At 36.6% G+C, this 15,326-nt stretch overlaps 1 protein-coding gene across 6 annotated transcripts in view; it reads left to right on the forward strand.

Moving 5' to 3' along the window:
- APP (amyloid beta precursor protein) overlaps positions 1–15,326 on the forward strand; it is a 239,573-nt gene that overhangs the window by 21,861 nt on the left and 202,386 nt on the right. The gene's annotated exons all lie outside the window — the stretch shown is intronic.

Consider the following 15,326-nt stretch of genomic DNA (forward strand, 5'->3'; position numbering starts at 1 on the left):
AAATTCTTTAATCCATGAAGTACTTTTACAAATTGATAAGAAATACTATATATGACCATCTTAAGAGAAAAAATTGGTAGACATTTAAAAACACATGAAAAAATTTTTTATTATTTTAGTGCTGGGGATGGAACCCAGGGCCTCATGCTTGCTAGGTGCTCACTGTGTCACTGAGCTATACCCCCAACCCCTCTGAAAAAAATTGAAACCAAAATAGTAAGATGAATCCACTGGTGTATGGCACCCATTCTCAGCAACTGTCAACTCTTAGTTGATCTTGTTTTATCTGTAACCCCTTCTACCTCTCAATTCTCTGTTCCTCCACTGGGTTATTTTGAAATAAATGAGCACATACAAATGAGCGTATTATTAGAGCATTCATTAAACAAGTCTGTCATGCAATTTTATCCAGAAATGTTTCAGTAGGGATGTCTAGTAGAGTCTTGGAAAGAAATGGACAAAAAAGGCCAAAGAATTCTATAGTATATCAGGAAAATTCCCATAGCCAATAAACCTTTGAAGTTATGTTCAATACTATTAGTAATCAGGGAAATGTAAATTAAAATAGTGAGACATTATTTTTTTAGCCTTCTGATAAAGACTAGAAAGTCCTCTTGGTGAACATTTTCTTCTTTCAATTAGTAAAAAAATGTTTAAGAGCAATCCTTGAAAATTTTATGTATATACCCTTGATTTAGCAGTTTTACTAATTAGTACCATGGTATAGTGTACCAGTGTGCACAGATGAGAATTAGGATTATTTGTCTCAATTAAATAGATCTGTTTATTTTTAAACTATGTTGTACCATATGGTGGAATATTATGCTGTTATGCTTAAGTAGTTATAATCATACTAGTGTAGAGAAATATCTAAAATATTCTGCTAGGTGAAAAAGAGAATTTGCAGAAAGCAGACATAATCAGTTACAGTAAGAAATAATTTATAATTTAGGGGCAGATATAGTTCATTGGTAGAGTACTGGCCTACTATGCGAAGGCCTTGGGTTTGATCTCCAGGATTGCAAAAAAAAAAAGAAAAAAAAAGAGGAAAAAAGAAATCAAAGTGATAATTTATATACAAAACATCTAAAATTTATGTGCATAAGACCTATGAGAAATTCAAGCAAATCTGACAAACTTGAACACTGGATATTGAGACATTGTTGTGGGAATGGTAGTATGTATTAACTTTATAGGTTATCGCCTTCTATATTATAGTCATCCCTCAGTATCCTCAGGGAATTGGTTCCAGACCCCTTGCAGATATCAAATTCCAAGGATTCTAAAGTCCCTTATGTAAAATAAGTGTAGTGTTTGCATATAACCTACACACATTCCATATACTTAAAATCATTTTTAGATTCCTTGTAATGCATAATAACGAGGTAAATGCTATGTAAGTAGTTGTTGTACCATTTTGGGTAGGGAATAAGGATAAGAAAAAAATCTACTTGTTCAATACATATGCAGGTTTTTTTTCCCCGCAAATATTTTCTTTCGGCCATTGGTTGTATCCAAATGAGGAATGTACAGATACAGAGGGCAGATCCTATTTTGAATCTTTCGAAGTCTAAGCAGACAATTTAGAGGTTGCTCCTTGGGCCCCATCTTGGATGTAAGACTGCCTGGTTCTACCATCCCTGGTAGGTGGTCACCTAGTTTCTTGTCCTCAGAGACTTCCCCTCATAGAGAAGCCATTCCATTCCATTTGAAACACCTTTAATGTTAGGAAGATGTGTATTTTGATGGGATAGCTAGAATCTTCCTTGATTGTTCTTCAAAGGAACAGTACTTTAAGTCGAAATTAGCAAGTGTATTGTATTATAAAAGTAGGTCATTTCAGAGAATTTCATCTATTTTTGTGCATATCAGATTCTTAACATTAAAACTTGCTCTTGAAAGTGTTGGAAACATAAATTATTACTTGAGGCTCACTTGCCCTACTTAGTTCAGAGCATTTAATATCAGGAAGTAACTCCCTCAATCCAACATTTGTAGTGTTTGTGATTATAATATCACTTCTCAAATTGACACTGTGGTGAACTATGGAATTCTCATGATGAGGGAGATGACAGCAGTTCAATGGAAATATTTTCTCTTCCACTGAATTTTATGCTGGGATTAGTTATATTTTCTGCATTTTAACCCAGAAAGCTATTGAAAGGAATTGGCCAAAGGGAGCCATTTGTCCTTAGCTTATTTTGTATTTTCTTTACAAATGGAAATTATTACTGACTTATAAATTTAAGGTTGAGTGTAGCCTCTCCTGAACCAATAACTAATTTTTAAAATAATAATTTGGGAAATTGTAATAAAATGTACATTGTCTAAGGCAGAAAATACTTGTGCAGGAACAAGCTAAATTAAAACAATTGAGAATATGTCAGGGATAATATAAACCAAATGTGAAACAAGAAAAACACTCCTTTCAATTTACATAGATGTATTTAGTACAGAGTTCTGGGTATTAATTTGTTATTTTTCATAGTTTTATAAGAAAGGCAGAGAAAATACTATCTCAACATAAAATAAGAATAAAATTAGGTTTAGCCAGCTGCCTGATTTGTCTCAGGTTGTGGTAAACAATAAGGCTGAGGTTAGAATCCAGACTCCAGATACTTAAGCTAAGTGAAATAAACCAGATACAGAAAGATGAATCCTGAATGACTTCACTAATATGTTGAAATTTTAAAAGCTGACCACATGAAAAAGCAAAAGAGTGATTATCAGGGGTTGGTGAGTGGGGAAAATAAGCAGATGTTAGTCAAAGTGTAAGTCTTGCAGTTAAAAGATGAATATGTTCTGGAGAGGTGATGTACAGTATTGTCACTACAATTATAATAATGTTTTGTGTATTTGAAGTTTGCTAAGAGAGTAGCTCTTCAGTATCTCCTCCCCGAGCCCCCACTGCACCTGTGAGGTGATAGGTTAATTAGCTTGGTTGTGCTTTCATTTTACAAAGTATATGTATTCTAAAAATCACATTGTACACCTTGATTATATATATATTTTTATTTGTCGATCCGACTTCAGTAAAGCTGGGGAATGGGATAGAAATCTAACCAAGGTTCCTCTCTGTATCTCTATGACAAAGATAAAAAGAACTTGATTTTGAAAACTTTATTGTTTCTGAGGGCATCTTCATTACTTAAGTTTTTCTTATTTAAATACTTAAATATTTACCTTGAAGTATCTTTTTCCTACTTCAGAATGATTTTCTCACTCATTTATGGATCAGAACTATTATCAGATTCCTTTCTCATTCTGTATTGGTTACAAACGTTGGAGGTTACGGAAAGTGGAGTGATACTGAATTTTTCTAGAATGATTTGTCTTTTTTGTATTTTTTGGTGCTGGGGATGAACTCAGGGCCTCCTGCATGCTAAAGCTTGCACTACAACCCCAGCTATATCCCCAGCCCCCTAACACTATCATTATCCTCCAACAAAAATTTTATAATTTCTTTTAACTTAAGTGATTTTTTAAAAAAGAATCTGACCACTTTTTAATAAAAATCTAGTATTTGGCCATTTCATTATAAGTGTTACCTATCCCTGAAATAGGTAAGGCTTATTTTTAATAATTTTCTTAATTAATGCTAGTCAGTGGTATCTTACTTTTGAACAGGGGATCAGCTAACAGTATTGAAATGAGCTGGCAGAGAAGTGGCTTTGTGAAAACAAGCATGCGTGGTGCCATCAGTGTTGGGTCCTGCAGTAAGCCAGCAGTGACATTCTTAGCAGAACCATAGAAGGAAAGACTAGGGCTGTGTGATGGGGGAGCTTCCTAAATTCCTTCACATACTTAGCTTGGTGGCGGTGACGTTTTGCCTGTCCAGGATGGTCTGTGTCATGTGTAGGGAAGCCTTGGTGATTATGTTTCAAGCCTCTTAGACTCCCAAACATGTCACCATGAGATACCAGAAGAATCATCTTAAATGGTGCAAAAGCGTTTTCTGCATTCCCTGTCATTGGGACCTGGCACCTGTGTTCTGATACTGTTTCTTATGCTTCCATGTTGCGGCACTGGCTACAGGTTACACGTGTAGTGTGACTGCATCACACGTGTGCTGGGCATATACAAGTGGTTATCTCCATGTCTGGGCTGCCTGTGCATGTCAAGGGCTTCCCCCAGATCCAGCAAAGCAGTTTATTGCCTTTGGAATTTTTAAATGCTTTGTTTGTGAAACTCTTGATATAATTACTTTATGTCATTTCATTTTGGAAAACTTACCTTACTCTTTAGTTTCTTTATCTGTAAAGAATAAAGAACTGATAGAAAAGTCCCTAATTTCAAGGGTTGTTGTGAGGATTAAAAGAAAGAATACAACTGGAAGGGTGTAGTACACACCCCATATATATTACTGCTGCTGCTATCGGCTGGCATTGGTGGTCGGATCACATGGTCTTCTATTTGCCAGATGTTTCTAGTGGCTCTGTTCACTGTCCCACCCATGTTTATGAGTGACAGAATGGAACTTTCTTAACCTTCTGTTTTTTTTTTTTTTCCCCAGCATCAGCTCTTGTCCTAAAGTAAAAGAACTCATTCATCCCCCATCCTGTTTTGCAGATCTATTTTGAAAGTTGGGCTATTAAGGAAGTTAAAAGCCTTTTTTTTTTTTTTTGGTTTTGTTATTGTCATTAAAAGCCTTTGTTGTTGTTGTTGTTGTTGTTGTTGTTTTTCCTTTTGCAAGGTGGTTGTGCCTGAAATGTAGGGAAAATTTAAAAATTGTAAAATTATAAAATATAGTATCAAGCTATTCAAATTAATTATAAACATTAAGTAACATTCCAGCTCATTTGTGGCTTGTACAAAGTTTGGAAGCTTATCTAATGAACTAATGACATGTAATTTCTTCAGGTTTAATTAGACTCTGTTGGTGTTTGCAGCATCAGATTTATGTGTCATCATTAGCATCCATTTTCTTAGTGCTTACTAGCTGCTAGGCATCCTAGGGAACAGTTCACATGCTCATCTGATTCTCACACTGACCCTGTGAGATCGGTAACCCATTTTACAGTTGAGAACCCATATTACAAGCTGTTGTGCAAAATAACAGTGATAATTTAAGTCTATTCAGTCTGATTCCAACTTGTCTACCCTTACTACCCATAAATGCCCTGTTAAATGAACTAATTCTTAGGATTGGGCAGTGTTGAAGCTAGGCAGGACCTTGAGAACCTTTAGCCCAGCCACCCTATAATGGGTGACTAGTTGCCATTCTGTCAGGGGATAATTTATTTCCTTTTACGGGAAGGTCATATCAGCATGAAACCCCTGGGAAGAAGGTGATATAGAAGAGTACATTTTTTAAAAACTAGACCTAACAGATGTTCTGCACAGAATACTTATACCTTCTAATTCTGGGGCAGATGCAGTAGGCATTGTATTTGTAGAAATCTGAGTTTTCCTCTTGACTATTTTTGTCTCAGACCCAGTGTGGAGGAAATCATATCTAAACCTTAGATGGAATTGGGAGCAGCAGTACCCACTTCCTGATCCCAGCACAAGGCTTTGTGTTAAGAAAATCGTACAGAAGGAAACTGATTTTCTGTTCTGAGGACAGAGTTCCTGAGACTGTCCTTTGTTGGTGCAGAAGTCGATGCAGTGTGCGCATGAGCCTGGTAAGGTTGGGTCAATTTCAATGGGCTGTGAGTGGCCCTCCCAAGGATGGAAGCCCTGGCTGGGGTCAGGTTGTGGTCACTGCAGCAACAGTGTGTTGATCTCATGGCACATTCCACAGCTGCTGATGTAATTGAAAATGATGGGAGCCAACTCTGCCCTCTCGTCAAATGGACCAGTTAGAGGACTGGCTGGCACTCGGTTTATCAACGGTGTGAGTGAGTTCTGTGAAGCGGGTACTGTTTTAAGTCCCGTTTGGGTCAGGTGAAACTGTTCTCAGTCATTATTATCTTTATTGTAAGGCACAGTGTTCCATAACAACCATAGGAGGGAGGAGGTTTGTGAATTACTTAGTATGTATCTAATTTGGCAAACCTTGCAATGCAGTTCTCTAACAAGAGTTATAGTCAGCTTTGCAAAACACTCTTGCTCTGCCCCAGAGTTCTTATTTTTTGGCATTGTGAGGGATCAAACCCAGGGCTTTACAGGAGCTGGGCAGTAGGCACTTTGTCACTAAGATATATCTCCAGCCCTGAAAAAACTGTTTAATGAGGTTTTTCTCATAGATTGTATATTGCATTTTTAAAATAATATCATTGCTTTCAGAACCATGTAATTTGCAAGAATTGGCCTTGATGTAAACATGTAGTTCTCCAAGTAGTCTGGGCATAGGCTAAGCAGTCACTTCAAAGGGCCCTACAGTTGATTTCCATGCAAGCTGAACATTGGAAACAACTAGTGTTAACTTATCTAGAATCACAAACTCTTGACCAGATTTTGAGCTTCTGGAAGAAACCACCCATTGTATCCTTCACCAGGTAAAGGATGCCCCCACCCCCCTGCACGCAATTATTGAACAATGAGCTTATATTTGAGATTAAGGTATGTCTCTATGATAAAATGCATTTTTCCTCAAGGTCAAGGGTGGGGGAATCCATCTTTGACATTTTTGTCTTTTTCTCTCCAATTACAATATCGTGTTTGATTTTGTGCCCTTGCTGTTCAAGGTATTCAGTTTTTTTTCTACACATTAAAATATAGACTCCATCTAAAATCGCGGTCCCAAGTAATACGATACACACACAAGTGTGACACCCTCTCCCCACCACATTGAATTACAGACACCTTCTTGCTTTGCCAAGAAAGTAGGCAGCATTGTTGAAGAGAGTCTTCTCCTTCACCAGCAATGCTCAGACCCTTACAAATGTCTGCTTGCTTTTTACCTAGCTCGGACTTTCATTTCCTGTTTGCAGTTGGTAAATACGGAGTAATAGAGACTGCATTATTGTATCCATGGGAAACTATCCACCAAGAGAATACAGTCAGTGGGCTCCACATTCACAATTCACATCCACCGATTCCCATGGAATGAAGATGTTTGGGGGGGGGGGGGATTGCATTTAAACTGAACACGTACAAACTCTTTTCCTTTTTCATTAGTTTCTAATAACATAATATTTAAATGACATTAGGTATCATAAGTAATCTAGAAATGGTTTAAAATACACAGAAGAATATACCTAGACTATATACAAATACTACTCCATTTTATATAAAGGAGCCATGGATTCTGGTTTCTGCAGGATCCTTGAACCAGTCTCGCTTGGATACCAAGGTTTGACTAGATTTGTGAAATGGATAATGGTGTTTTCTAACCACTTTTTAATCCCTTAGTTGAATCCTACTTTTTCATTCAATAACCTGTATAATATTTGTGTACAGCTTATATGATCTGCCACATTTCTAATTTTTTAATTATATAAAATAATTTTTAAATTATATGAAATTCATATTAAAATTTTATATTAAATTTAATCATGAATAATTTTTTAAATTATGTAAAATTTCAGACATATACCTTCCCCAGTTGAACAGTTGACCACGTTTTGCTGTTCTTGTTTTTGCTCCCCACCCTCCTAGCCCAACATTTTGTTGCTGTTTTGTTGTTTTTAAAGTAATTCTCAGGCATCATATCGGCTTACCTGTAACATACTTCTGTCTATAGGTTTCCAAAAGGATTTGATGCAGAAGGTTGTAATTAGACACATATAGTCAAGAAAAAGGCCACTAGGGATAAATATACATTTTGATATTAATTTCAACAATGCTAATAGAGTATATTAAAGACCTTATGAGTTTTCTATATACTTATTGGAGCCAAAAAAAAAAAAAAAAAAAAAAGGCCTATCAGATAATTCTCACAGCAAGGGGAGATGAGTTTCCTAGGGAAACCCTTTATTTATGGAACAAATATTTATTTTGTTTCATCAGTGAAATCATTAGGCCAGCCCCATGACTCAGATCCATTAAATGAAAGGACAGAAATAGGATCCCCCTGTCTTTTTTATCCCTTGATGGGTAATCAGAATATTTTTAAGCTGTTATTCAGTAAGTTTTTTTTAATTTATTTATTCATTCATTTATTTTTAAAACTCTGACTTAGTTGAATTTTAAATATATACTTTGTTAAAAAAAAAAATTCTGTGTAGAGTTTCCAAATAAGAAGCTGTACCTCCAGAAGCCCTTTTTATTTGGTGTTGGCTTCTGCTCTTACCTGGGTGGGAGTCTCTGACTCCATCAGGGACACAACTCTGCTGTTACAGCCTGAGGGGTTGGTGGGTGCCCCTTACTTGTTTTCTGACAGTGAAGTGTATATACTTAAAATAGCTTGAAATTAGAACCTTTTTTTGGTCAGTTTGGGATATGGGTTTTTACTTAGGTTAAAGAAAACAACAAGGAAACAAACAAACAAAATATATTCCAAACAAAATATAGATTGAGTAGAATCTCCATTTAAAAAATGAGGTTTACAACCCTGTTTGCTTTTATTCAGACTTTAATCTATTCCCTTATTTGACTTCCCTCAAACATGGTGGCATTGCTAAAGAACTCCAGGGTTCCTCAGAACACAGTTTGAAAACCAGAGGTGTAGGAGCCTCGTTTGTACTTTCTCCGGAGAGAAGGGCATGTGAAGGACTGGGGGTCTCAGTATCCCCTTTGAGGACCAGAAGACCTCCCACTAGGCCTCATGTCTTACTGGTTTTACCACCTGCCAGTTAGTGACTTGGGCTAGAGAACAAGGCTTTAACACATAGACCTTTGGGGAGCACTTTCAAAACCATAGCACCCACGACATGTGCATATAAGATGAAAGGATCACAGATGTGTATGTTCCAGGGCTATTTCCAAAGGATAGTTCTGGATCTTCCTCCAAGGTGTCTCTGTTGCTTCCTCCTGAGTATGCAAAATGCACCTGGTTTGGTGAAGCTGGGGAAATGCTAGCCAGGGATGAGTAAGAGAGAAAGGCAGGTAGGGTTCCTGCACCTCTGATATCTTCCAGCTAAGGTTTGCATTTAACCTCTAGCAGAGGTCACCCCATATAGGCAAATGAAGGTGTTTTTAAAGAACAAGTTTGGGGCAATAGCTAAACGTGTTACCTTCTCTAGTTTGCATCTGTCCTGATGTGACAGCAAAGAAAAAAATGAAAATTTGGGGTGGTTAAATAAAAAAGGTCTGTAAAAAGTAACAGGATCAGGGCTGGGGATGTAGTTTAGTGATAGAGCATTTGCTTAGCCTGTTTGAAGCCCTGGATTCAACCCCCAGCACAACACACACCCACGCATAGAGTTCAAATTGATTTAACATTGTATCAAAAGAGAAAATTATTCTGGATTTTGTGTGTTTTGTCTTAGCTGTAGGATCACTAGTTAGGAAGCGATGCACACTTTATTTATGTTTGAGATGCACTGAATTCCTCTGTTACAGAAGTCATGCATGTGGTGTGACTATTTTCACCCCTGTAAACTTCCTGATAGGTCAGGGAAGTTTTGAGTTTCTGAGTGAGAAAATCTAATGCTACTATATGGATAATGATAATAGCCAGCTTTACCTTCTTGATAAGCTATGAACTTGAGTTAATTCTAATCCTGGCTTTATCTTTGACTTGCTAAGTGATAATGCACTGAGCTTAATTACAATAAGGGATAATGTCTCCTGCTGTCTATTCCTTAGGAATTGTGTATGTGAGTCTTGGCAAGGCTCTTGAAACACATCAGGAGGTAGGCATTATGGTATATACAGAGAGATTTGAGAAGATGTTAGAATATTGGATGATTTTGAATGGTAACTTATTGGAAGTGGAGTGGTGAAAGTTTACTTTTAGTCTTGTGTGAATATTTTAGATATTTAGAGACATTTAGGTTTTATTAAATACCAAATATCTTGATACCAGATATCTTGATATCTTATGATCTGGGTGGGAAAACCAATGATCCCTGTCCAGCACGAAGCAGACATAATTCATTTGCATATATATGATCAGTAGTGGTTTTGGGGGAAGTCTTTATAAGTCTTGGGTTGAAAACATGTGGTCTCATTTTGAATTTTGATTTATTCACAATAGATTTTACAGTGTAATCATAGAGAATCATCATTACCACTATTCTGTGTTGGGGGAAAGCAGACTGAGGGGCAGAGATGAGTGACTACGTATTTTCCCTAGAATCACATTGAGGAAATTATTACCACATTGAAGAAAGTAATAAGGTTTTAAAAGAAAAGTATTTACACTTTGTGTTAACTAACAAGGGCTGAAAAAGTCCTATAGGAAATATTTCAAGAATAAATGGACAAGCTGGGTTCTGTGGTGCATGTTTGTAATCCCAGGGACTCAGGAAGCTGAGGTGGGAGGATGGCAAATTCAAAGCCAGCCTCAGTAACTTAGGGAGACCCTGTCTCAAATAAGTGAATAAATAAATAAATAAAATGGGCTGGAAAAGTGACTTGGTGGAAGTGCCTCTGGGTTCAAACCCTGGTACAAAAAAAAAAAAAGGAGTGAATGGATATTTTTTTAAAAAATTATGCTTCATAAGATGGCTTTGTTTTATTAACCTATTAAGATACATTCATTATCTGCTTCAATTAATTATGTGCTCTTTTAAGCTAACTTTTAATTGATGTACAGCCAAAGTTGTCTTGTTTGCAGATTTTAAGAATGCTGATGTTTTCATATTTATTATTGTCAGTAATTTTCTTTGGAGTGTATGTTAAGACGTTGCTTCAGAGTAGATAAAATATGGGTTAGAAACTTAAGCAAAAATATTAAAAATTCACAAGCAGGCAAACATCACTACTCCTCTAAATGCTGTACGACTTCATCACATTTAAAATTCCTGCAATGAAATTGCAACATCAGAATGAAGTTGTGGGTTATAACAGATTGGATGTCATTTTGTTGATAGCTGAAACCAAAGCCATACCAAGTGACGTTCCAGATCTGGGTCAGGTAGAAAGATTCAATATCCAGTCAGCCACAACACATCTATTGGTACCGGAAATGTTTCTTACAGTGGTTGTGATTGGGTTCACATTTGTTCTGATGGTTCATCAGGGGAGTGTTTTCCTTTATTCTAATGGTTAACCCAGTTAACATTGCAAAAACCAAAACCAAAAAACAAACAAACAAACAAAAAAACCCAGAAAACAAAAAAACAAACTCTAACAAGATTGTACTGCTAATCAATAGTCTTGTGATTTGTCTCCCTTGTAATTATAATGAATAACTAAGACATTGAATATTAATCTTCATCTAGCATTACACAGATATTAAGTCAATCTTCAAATCGAGATGTTGGGAAGTATGTTAATAAAAATCATATATACAGTATTAATAGATTTCTTCCTTAGGCTATGGATTATTCAGGAACTATCAGATTTTTAACCTTCTCTTTGACATTGGAGTTCCAGCAACGAGGTGGAGATAGTGAATTTTTAGTGTAGACTACATTGAGCCAGGAAAACCACTGAATTATTTATTTACTTTTTAATACCAAATAAAGCCAATTCTTAATTCATTTTAACCCTTGGGTTCTGCACTGACATTTAAAATTTGACATAAGCACTCAGGAGGGGTCTATTGTGAGCTAACGCAGATTATTTTCCTTAGAAATGGTTTTAAAATTTAAAATGTTATATCCCATAACATAGTTCATTGGTTTTTAAAAAACTAGGTTGAAGCATTCAACATTTGTGTGTTCCTTGGGTATGCTCTACCAGAGGGTTTGGTACTTGTGAAGATAAATCTGTGCTGTGAACACTAAACAGATATCCAGGTAAGAAATCAGAAATCATGTCCCAAACCTTGGGACCTGCACAGTCCCATGGAGGCTCAGTAGTAAAAGAGTGGAACTGTGTTTTCTTAGCTTTTTTTTTTTTTTTTTCTTTTTTACATGTAAGGCAGAAGTAAAATTGATTTTTTTAGAAGAGTTACTTTTATATCTTAGACGTTGCACCGGGATCTTGTTCTTTTTATAGACTTTGGCTTGAATGAGCATCCTTTAGCCAAAATGTCTAATGGGCATAAGGTACAGATTTAATTCTAGGACTGAGTTAAAATCAGAATTCAAGCATATGGCACATATAGTATTAATTTAATTTTTTTCCCCTGAAACTGAGTCTTCTTTTGGTGAACCTCAAACATCTATATGAGGCACGACTTCTTATTGTAGCAAAGCAGTTTTATCTTTTTTTTTTTTTTTTTAAACTCTCTGATTTCAAGATGATAGTGTCAGGGCTAGATGCTGTCACATTCGTCACATTTGCTTATTTTTAACTGTGAGGAATTTGTTTTTTTCTTATGAACTGGGTGGGAAAAACTAATGATCCCTGTCCAGCACGAAGCCGACATAATTCATTAGCATATATTGGGTGTCAAATTTTAGTTTTGTGGTTTATCATTCCGTAGGTTTGAGAGTCCAGACTTGGCTGTCTTTTGGTCATGATCTCGTAATTATAGGTAGCATTTATATTGTTAATATTTCTTCCTTAAGAGAACAATTAGTTGGTTCTGTCAGATGACTTGAATGTAATAGCTTCAAGTCAGTTGTCCATAAATTTAGCTTTAGAAATCAGAGGAGTTTTTTGATTGGGACTTTTTCTGTTACTGTTTTGTCACTCGTTTTGGCTATAAAACATTGTCCTTTGGTGCTTAAGTTACACTTGAGTAGAGGGCATTTTCTTCCCTTATTTTTTAAGCTTGCCTCCATGACACAGTTGACATCTCTGACAAGAATTTAACCTCATCTTTGTTTTGGCTTAGTAAAAGGAACCAATGTGTACTTTGATTGGCTATTACTGCTCTACATTCAGTTGTCTTTAAGGAAAAAAAAGTTTATAGAATCACTGTGAACTATAAAGTGGTTACGTTTTGCTAGAAAGCCTTGGTACACCTTGGGTAAATAATGAAGTGTTTTATTTTATGGGCCCTTTCACTACTTTATTGATAACATAAATTTATATTACCCAGGAATAGGTGTACTCAAAGGGAAATAATAGAATTTATTCTTGGTAGTGAACTCTCATCTAAAAGATGGTTTTGGTGGTTTAAGCAGAGTTTTTTTTCCCCCTGTTTTGTTCTTTTTTGTGGTGGTGAGGAAGGAAGGAAGGAAGGGAAGGGAAGACTACTACTAAAAATATGAATCACTAAATAGAAGTTAAGTCTGTCTTTGGGTGTTGAAGCTCAAATACTTGTGCTGTCCAGACCTGAAGGATTTAGAAACAGGAATTTGCCTTTAGCATGATCTTAGCCAAATAGCCAAGTTATTTCTAAGTACTACATATTTTAGTGTTATCGACAGTATCTTATGAAATGTGAATATCTAAAGCAGGTTGTTTTGAGAATCTTACTAGTGCTTTAAAACATGGAGAGGAACTTGATTCTCAGAGCTGGTACCTGTTTTCAGAGACTTTCATTGTTAGTTGGTGAGCTCTTCTCCTCAGCTCCAAGTCCCGCCTGTCCTGCTTCCCTCCCTCCCTCCCTTCCTTGCTTCCTTTCTTCCCTCTCTTTCCCTCTTTCTTTATTTTTTTAATTTTTTTTTTTTTATGTGGTTCTGGAGATTGAAGCCAGGGCCTCCGCACATCCCTACCTCTGAGCTACATCCCCAGCTCAGCAGAAATTTTCTTGCATTTTAAGTCAATCCCAAGACACCATCTTAAAAAAACAAAACAAAAAAACACTAAGCAGCTTTGTGATCTTCAGGCAAGGACGTAAAACAAGGACATTTTCTTTCACAGATGTTTTCAAACTTTTGGCTCAGAGGCCTGCATGAATCACTGTGGGAACCTGGCTGTCAGTTGTGTGTTTTGTTAAACAGCAGTACACACGACAGAACGATGCTCTGTCTACTTCTGCCTGTGAATGAAACCTTCACATGAATTTCAGTCCATTCTTTCTAGTTGGAAGAGTAACCAGTCTGGCTTTTGTGTGATGTTCATCTCCCTCTCCCTCCTCCTCTATCTCACTCTCTCTCTCTCTTTTTTTTGTGTGCTCAACCACTGAGCCACATCCCTAGCCCATTTTACTTTTTATTTTGAGACAGAGTCTCCCTAAGTCAATTAGGGCCTCATGAAGTTGCTGAGGCTAGTTTTTAATTCCTCCTGCCTTAGCCTCCTGAGCTGCTGGGATTTTAGATATGCTCTACCATGCTTGGCTTTAACCCTTTATATAGTGATGTTAGCACAACATTTCAATGTACTCTTTGAAGAAATCATCATTTAGGAAAGAGTGAGGGAATTGCAGTCATTATCTTTTACTTACCTGTTGCTTTCTCTTTGTTACTGTGGGTGACCTCCCTTATGTCACGAGACATGTGCATAACATGCAACACAACTTTGTAAAGATCTATAGAAAGGAACATGCAGTTCAGGAGTCATGCTCTCTCTCACTTGTGTGAAATGGAAAAATCAGAAGTAGTCTGTGTTCTCCACTGTGAAGTCAAAAGCAACTTGTGCCCAGTGTTGTGAACACAGGTGCACTAATTATCTTCCTCCCTTCCGGTATGTGTTTCAGTTTATCATTACATTGGTGGCCTCTGCCTATTCTGTTCTTAGTTCTTATTCACTCGTTGTCTTTACTTAAATCACATCCCTGGATTAAAAAATCGTACTGCAAAATTCAGTGAAGTGATATTAAGCATTTGTACTTGTTATCCGCCATCTCACCCTTGTTTTACAACACGAATATGTAAATTGAACAGACCACCTTGCTTCAGTTTATCTGTATAGTTTAAAAAGTAAAAGACCTAGAAGTTTGCACTGTATTGAGATCTTCTAAAGTTCTCCAGTTTTTACTTTAATGCATATTCTGAATGCTCATGATCTGCTTGTGGAATATTTTAGGCCTTCAGAAACACATTTGCATTATAATCTGTTTTGTTCTGTATTTTGCGTATCATATAATTATTTAGAGTCAATCAGTTCTGTAGCCTCTTGGTAACAGCACTCACTGCGCTTATTCCCTTCAAAGTTTCTTTTGGTTTTGTTTATTTTGTTCTCAAAATGATCTGGTTGGACTTTGCTTGATCATCCATTTCAAATCTCTTGGGATGTTGTTTAAATTCTGTTCCAAGTGTGTTAAATGTATTACAATGGAAGGTTCCCATGGCCAATTGGGAAAGCTTGGTTTAAAAAAAAAGTTAAACTGACTTAATTATTATAGGATTTTCTCAAAGCCTCCAGTATCTATCTCAAAAGATCCCTAACAGTTGACTTTTCATTGCTGTGACAAAATATCTGAGAAAAACAACTTAGAGAAGGAGAGATTTATTGGAGGTCCTGGTTTCAGAGGCTTGAATTCATGATGGACCACGGCTTTGGACCTGAGATGAGGCGTGGCGGAGGAAAGCTTCTCAGTGCATGGCAGCAGGCAA

This window comes from Sciurus vulgaris, assembly GCF_902686455.1.
Source record: "Sciurus vulgaris genome assembly, chromosome: 10".
In the NCBI taxonomy this organism is placed as follows: domain Eukaryota; kingdom Metazoa; phylum Chordata; class Mammalia; order Rodentia; family Sciuridae; genus Sciurus; species Sciurus vulgaris.